The 7,969-nt window shown below is 33.3% G+C and overlaps 1 protein-coding gene across 5 annotated transcripts in view; it reads left to right on the top strand.

Annotated features, from left to right (window-relative positions):
• Window positions 1-1,565: 1,565 nt before the first annotated feature.
• Window positions 1,566-7,969, top strand: part of LOC150104017 (Golgi-associated plant pathogenesis-related protein 1-like) — a 66,723-nt gene continuing 60,319 nt past the window's right edge. Inside the window, exons 1-2 of one of the 5 annotated variants that reach the window (XM_090396680.1) lie at window positions 1,854-1,895; window positions 6,138-6,248. The gene's annotated coding sequence lies outside the window, so the exon portion shown is untranslated. Of the gene's footprint in view, window positions 1,924-6,137; window positions 6,249-7,969 lie in introns of all 5 variants that reach the window. The other 4 variants (XM_090396677.1, XM_090396679.1, XM_090396678.1 and 1 more) reach the window with 4 other exon arrangements.

The following is a 7,969-nucleotide window of genomic DNA, read 5'->3' as shown; positions in this document are numbered from 1 at the left end:
CATAACTTTGAATTGGTTTACCGAAACAACGAACGGTATGAGGCCAATGTGTATTACGTGTTAGGAAATATCCCTATATATATATATATATATACACACACCTCTTGCCAGTTTGCTTCACTGGTGGGAAGAAAAATCCGAGTTTCAAGGGAGATTCTTCCAGCCATCTCTCAGATCATAGTTTCAGATGCCACTTTTTTATTATTTTTTTTTAAACGCTCGAAGCTCTTTTCTTCACTTTAAAAGAAATATCAAAATATATTATGATTTAGTTCCCATTTCCTACCTGTGTTTTGGAGATTCTTTTATATCTTGACTCTTAGATACTCATACTTGCGTTTGGTCTTGAAAATTCATCGCTGACACATATTCTTAAAAATAATATATATATATATATATATATATTATTTTCAAATAAGATACTGTCTCTAAATGGAACCCCTCTTAAATAATTACATAAATCCTACATCCTACTTAGGATGTTTCTCTAATTACTCTCACGCTAATTAATTCCTATGGAATCTAGCATTATCATCCTAAAATAGCCCACAAACCCTCTTGGTAAAACGAGGAACACACACACACACACACACACACATACACACACACACAGAGAGAGAGAGAGAGAGAGAGAGAGAGAATCTATTCAAACTTGTAAGGGAGGGTAGCTAACAAATTCGTCCATTTTCGTTACAGTAGTTTTTTTTTTTTTTTTCGTTTTAATGCACAGCACTGATGCCACAAAGTAGAAAGACTAAATAGTCTGAATTAATGCTCTATAATATTTAAATATTCTTATTTCCGTTTCTTTTATTGTTTGTGGTTTCTAATTATATAATAAAGAACATGTACATTAGTAGAGAGATTATGTACATTTGTACACACACTGAGTCATGTGAATTCTACTCAATGTTGTCGTTTTATTTTATTTTTTCCCCTTTCCATGGTTTTTACAATACCAAATAAGTCGCTACAGTATGTAACGGCTTACATTTTTAAAATTCCACCCTCTTTTTTATATACATACAAAGCTTTTTCTTGTCATACCGACGACGTTTTTTATTTATGAATAATCCAGAACAGCATTTGAATAGGTGCTAAATATAAACCTTCAATTTAGATCGCTCATTTCTTCCCTCTTTAAGAGCTACGACCCAGACAGTCAATAAACACGTGATCAACAGCAACTATGAAAGGTGTCTCACTAACATCCAAGCTAATCTATCGGCTAATATATGATATGCAATTAATTAACGTCATAAGTCATTCTGATAACTATATAAGAAAAAAAAGAAGCTATGAAAGAAAATAAACATTTACGGCTCTTTCATTAACCCCCTCCCCCTCTTTTCCACCCCAAAACAGCAGTTGACAAATTACAAACGTACCGAAGTGGGGTGTCTGGAACGAAGCACTTCCACAGAAAATCGATACCCCATGGCGAACGACACCACTCGTGTTTGCTCAACTCTTCAGCCTTACTAGCGTTAGAAGGAAGTGCACCGGTGCGAGGTTACGTGACGATCGAAGAAAGATGGCTTCAAAGCCCGGTTCACGAAACGCACGTGCCAGAAGTCTACTGGCCGTCGTTTCGCTGTATTGCGGCAGCAGCAGCAGCAGCACACGTTTTAGCATTCCCTAGTTCGAAACTCACATCAATTGTACGTTACCCGGGAAACGCACGTTCTCACCCGTTAGATTCAGAAGTCTTTTCCCCCCGTAGCTGCAGGCTACCAGGAATTAAGTCTTAGTAAACCGCGAATTTCAGTGGCTTACAGTAGCAAACTGTGTTCTTGGGATTCACTTGTTGTTACCTGTGTTCGACTATGGAACAATGAAGATGTCTGGTAGGAACTGTTGTGATGCCTGAATATGCAATGTTTTTGATGTAAAACGTGAGATTTTTTTCCCGACAATAATATGGTTTGTTTTATTTATTAAACGCTCTCTAACGTGGGAATTAATTCATCTTAATTCAACTATAAAGACGTGTTTTAGATTTATTAATGGTTTAGTACTTAATGGTTTGTGCCCGCGTTAATAATTTCCTTTTCCTTGTGGTTATTCTTCATTTTATGCTTGTATGTGGAATGCAACTGTACTGTGGCATTGTTGAAAGAAAATGAAAGACGTATAGGAGTGGTTGCTTAGCAATGGGTGCGTGCAAGCTACATTTTCGTTCCTATCTGCACGCAATCCAATTTGTATTTGTAGTGTTTTCTCCATTATGCTTGCATGGTTTCATCATTAAGCATAAGTAAGTCGTGAACGTATTAATGTTTGTTTTTCTTCTTCTTTTATTTGAGATCCTACTGTGTTTGTAACCGGTTTTTATTTTTCGTTTGTTTTGGAGAGGTCAAATTTACGATCGGCTTGTATATTCTTACAGCTAATCTCTCATAGGATATGAAAAAACGCATACCAGGAACAGAGATTTTCGATTACTCTAAAGCAGGAATTAATAATTATTTTTGCTTGAGGATAATATCATTAGTGCAGATAAACTTAAGCCATCAGACATTTTTGTGAAATGCTACATCAGTTTAAGCAGCACATATTCGATTGAATTTATGTATGGAGCAGTCTATGGGATCGTAATCATAATTTAAATCAGAAATGATATCATGTTGGTGTTGTTTAGATCAAAAATGGTGTATTAACACATTATAATTAAATATAGTTTTATTAAACATATCGAAAACAAGTTTAAAAATTAAATATATCATTAAAGTATCCAAAAATCTTTAAATTAATTTTTAACTTTTCATTTAATAAATGAAACCAAATAACGCCTGTTCTAAATTTAAACATAATGGATTGGGAAGGTCTTATCTTGCCTGTGTTGGTTTCTACCTCATAATGCTAAGTGGCGATATTTTTTTATTTTTTTAAATTCAAAGCATGCTCTGTAATTTTTTCGAAAACGTGTTTTATTTCTGCAATATTTAAAATTAACAATTACAAGCAGAGGAATACAAAGCATGTATTATTTATTTATTTTAAATGCACTAGGACATAGAGGGCGAACCTATGGCACGCGTGCCAGAGGTGGCACGTCAACGATTTACAGGTGATATCCTTTTATACGCTTATAAATTATTCAACCTTTTTTTAATTGTTACAATACGTGCAAGTTAAATTTTGTTTTACATCAGAGAGCAGCTATGAAGACGCGCATATGATTGGTGCAGTATTAACAAAATATCGCGTGACCCAAAGACAAAGGCAACGGACAATTGTTGAGTTCAAAGGCTAATTCTCTTCAACCGAATTCCATAACATGTGAAACTATCATAACAACATTCACTATATATTTCTTAGTTTTAACATATTCACGACGGGGGGGGGGGGTGTCGTTTATCATTCTGACGGAACTTCTTCTTGCATCTGCAGTATAATGGCTGTTGGGGAGGGGTGTTGTTAACCGCAGGGAGCAAGTTACTATCGCCTCGACGTGAACATGTTTAGACATTTTTCGTGTGCGAGGCATATGCAACACTTTTTAATGTCTTTTTTCGTAAAATAAAATCAGAGGTACCAGTTATTTTCTAGTAAATATAGTGAGCGTTTCACCAATCAATTTGAAAAAAAAAAAAAAAAAAATTTTTTCAAATTGATTTTCTATTTGAAAATTAATAGAAAAATTAATTTTCTATTAATTTTTTCCCTATTAAAAACTACCCGGCACGTCAGCAAATCGATTGGTAAATTTTGGCACGCGCCGGAACGTCAGCAACTCGATTTGTAAATTTTTGGCACGCGCACATAAAAAGGTTCGCCACCACTGCACTAGGAGACAGTGATGTGGGGTGGATTATATTGCTAGAAGACCAAAATTTAGACAATACGTGATATTGAACTTTTTTTCTTTTTTTGTTACGTCCTATGTAAATTTAGGTCTTCACAAAGCATGCAACTATAGAAACGAATTTTCTATATATGATTATTAGTAAACGAATATCTTTTTGAAATTAAAATTGTGTCGTCATAAGCATTCTCATTACTAGTAAGTACTACACATGTGTAATGTGAAAATGTGTTTATATTTTTCAGTTATAAATAAATTGTCATTCAGTGAATTAGGTGATGTTTTATGTTCTTGAATATATTTCCGTACGGACTTCAACATAATTCTTGCGGTGTCCTCGAGCAGGGCGGTAGTCAAACTCCGAACCATTCATTTTATTTAACAGGTTTTTCAAAATGCATAAACTTCAAATTAGAACGCTCAGTCTGAAATAACAATTTTTAAGCTTTCCCAGCGAACAGTATAGGAAAGCGGGTGTTTCCTACGTGATTTCATCAATTTAGTTTAATGAATAAAATGGAAATATTTCGCTCTGTAAGATTCTATACCATATACCATAACGATGGTTTTACCTTAATCACTGATTATTCTGCACAATAGTCATAATTAAATTAAAAGGATAATTTTTTGTTGCATGTCCTTAAAAGGACTGGCTTAAAGGGGCAAAGCAAGAATGCTTTTCATATTCCCCGTTATCTGTAGAAGACAGTGTAGGGATAAGGTGTTATTGAGCTATTAATGCTCTGATCATGGCAGGAGGGTAACAGCAATATATATAGCCGAGCCTCAGTTAGAACTTCATTGGCTACAGCATTGCCATCCATTACCTTCCAAGGGCATTAATCACCGCATCTCACGGTCGATTCCCGTGCTCTCCAACCTTTGTAGCATGATTATCATAGTTAAAATTTTAAATAATATTATTATTAATTATAACAGGTGTAAAATTGAAAATTCATAATTAATCAATTTATTTTAATTTTTTGAAATATAAAAACTAAATTTAAAATTATATTACGTATGTTATATATTTATATATAATTTATATGTCAGTGTTGAACTTTATTCTGTTTAAAATAAATCATATAATATATCGAAAGATTATGCATTTCAAAAGTAAAATATGTAGTTGAAAAAATTAAATAAAATTTTAGAGTGATTTTGTACATCTTGAAAGATGAAGGAAATGCAAAAAAGAATGGAAAAAATTAAAGAGTAACACATTTAAAATTATCATATAAATCAAACTTAAAAAAATGAAGTTTTCGAGTTGTATCGATCAAGTTCAACTCAGATAAAATGATAAGATAACAAAGTGACCAGGGAACAGTAAATCAAACGGATTTGGCGTTACCTTGGTAACTGGAATACTTTAGCTGTGTCCGATACGGTAGCTGATGTCGAATGCGAGATCGTTTCTGATCGATGTAAACCAAATGACTGCCCTCAAACAAAGATCGCAACCTGTAATGAGAAAAATAATACTTTTTTTTTTGGAACGGCTTTCCAACTCCATGTACCTTCTTTCGCATTGGATTTGAAAGATAGTCTACATCTGCCTGCAGGTTAAAAGATATAATTAAATGGTAAAACAAGTATTAGCTGATTTCAAATTTCTTCAACTCTTCTTCTTAGTACATGATTTTGTTAAACTGCATGTTAACTAAGTCTGAAATATATTTTCCTGCTTCATTTAACAGCTAATGAGGAAATCTGTAGGCGCTTGTCTGGCAACAAGCCATACGTGGAGATTGCTCTACTAGATAGCTATTAAATTCGTCGTTTCTATAGCTCTCTCTCTCTCTCTCTCTCTCTCTCACATGGCTACTAAGATTTCATTGACATTAAAAATGTTGAGAATGTCTACTCAAGATCAAGTATTTGAGTAATTTGCTTTCATAACTTACTTTATTTTATTTTTGATTGGATAGATTTAAATTTAATAAATTAATTCAATATTTTAATAATATTTAATAAATAAATAAACGCTAAATATTTATTTTGTATTAGTCATTAGTTTGAGGGGAAAAAAATTCTTGAATTGTGCAAAAAAGAAATACAAAGTTAGATAATAACCAATAGCCCGCTATTACTAAATAAATAAATATGCGTTAATATTTATTTATTATAATAATTTAATAATATCAATATTTTTCGAATGCATATGTAAAGTTTAATTCATGTTATATAAATTATGTAAACAATACTATACGATGTAACATAAATTATCTGTATAATTTATAATAATAATACGATGAATTTATTAACCTTCTTTTTTAATTTAAAAAAATAATAATTTATTGTTAATACTTTGGAAATACTATTGCAGATGGTGAACTATTTTTGCTGTCTTATCAGCTGAATTAATCAAAGAAACAAAATTATGACACTCCCATTGTAAAAAGAAGAAGAAGAAGAAGAAAAAGAAAGAAAGAAAAATGTAACTGCCTTTATGGTATAATTTTGTTTGCTTTCATAATATACAAAAATCTTAAGAACTCCTTAAAATAAAGAGAAATATGAGGAACTATAGTGCGGATGTTGTCGCTTGGCAACAGAACTTGAATATATTGGCTGAAAGGGCAAGTAAGTGTGGCTCCCACAATGTTACAAAGTGTAAGGTTCGAGGTTTTAAAATTGGTAAGAAAGATGATTGTATAATATGCATTTAATGAGAATACTTTAGAAAAGGTAGAGGAAATGAGGGATCTGGGAGTAACTGTGTACAAAGACATAAAATTTCGGGAACACATTGCTAAATTTGTGAGGACAGCACATCGGATTATGGCAAGGATGAGGATTACATTGACGTGTAGAAGTAAGGATGATATGCTTCCATTGTATAAGGGCAAAAATGTTTCGTCACTGGGTTTTCAACATTATGAAGAGATGTTGGAAAGTGTTCAGAGACGATTCATGAAGGTGTTGCTGGTCTATGGAATGTTGAGTATGAAGACATATCAAGGGAATGCAAATTGCAGTCTAGTGGATAGAAGGAAAAGGGGGGGATATGAACGACACATAAACTGGTAAGAGGTTATTACCAAGATTAATATGGAAGAGGTTTTACATAGAACAGGAGAAGACCGGGGGGGGGGATAAGAGGTCATCAGTGGAAGGTGTATAAGAGGGTGTGAGCAAGGGGTGAGGAGTAAGTTTTTTTGCATGAGGAGTGGTGTGTGATTGGAATGCATTACCCGAGAGTGTGATGTTTTCTTCGCAAAATACACAATCCCTCTAGAGAACACATGCAATGTCAGAAAGCAGACTGTGCAGATAATGAGCTATGTCTGGCGGATAAAATTAACCCAACCACATTAATCTTAACATGAAATATAAATGTACATGTATACATGAAATATGTAAATGTGAAGTGTTAATCTCTGCAGAAAAGCCACTGCGCAATTTGATCAAATCAGAAATGAAAACATACAAAACGTGTGCCTTACAACCAGCAAGCGAATGGATAGGAAAAAGGAATGGCAAAAGAATGTAAAAAGAAAGAATAATCAGACAAATAGAAAAATAAAAATCAAATATTAGATCAAAGTTTTCGTGGTTTTCGACCTGATCTTTGATTAAGTCGAAAACCACGAAAAAGATGGAATACAATAAACACTATTGCAAGAGATATGAGACTCAAGGCGGAAGATGAAGAAGAAAAAAAAATGGAAGTAGGAATGCTATGAAAACGATGTATCTATAGCAGGAAAGGCCAGAGGTAAGCGTCAGTCTATGAAAAAATGAGAGAGCTCTCTCTGATCTTGACTATTGAGCTGAGTGTTATCAAAAGTAAGAAGAAATGTACTGAAGTCTTTTTTTTTTCTTTTTTTTTTAAGAAACACAAAATTGCGTTTTGGAAGCAACGGAGGTGACAGGTCCTCATTATCTCTTTGAAGAATGGAATAATGAAAATCTGAAGGATTGTGTGAAGATCAGTGTTTAGGAATTGATAATAGATAGTGCGAGAAGAAAACTTATGCGTTTAAAAGTAATACTCTAAGACTGAAATTTGTTAAAAAGCCCTCGATGCCAAACCTATCCAGGGAAATCTCGAATGCAACAGCACAGATTTTTCTAAATATTTTCGTGACATGTTTCCAGAAGTGGTATGACGTAGGCGAGAAATCCACAGATTATAAATATATATGAATGTAAATA

The sequence above is a fragment of the Typopeltis vanoorti genome, chromosome 8, assembly GCF_054136105.1.
Source record: "Typopeltis vanoorti isolate ZY-2024b chromosome 8, IOZ_Tvanoo_1.0, whole genome shotgun sequence".
NCBI classification, from domain to species: domain Eukaryota; kingdom Metazoa; phylum Arthropoda; class Arachnida; order Uropygi; family Thelyphonidae; genus Typopeltis; species Typopeltis vanoorti.
This window is presented reverse-complemented; position numbering and strand designations above follow the sequence as displayed.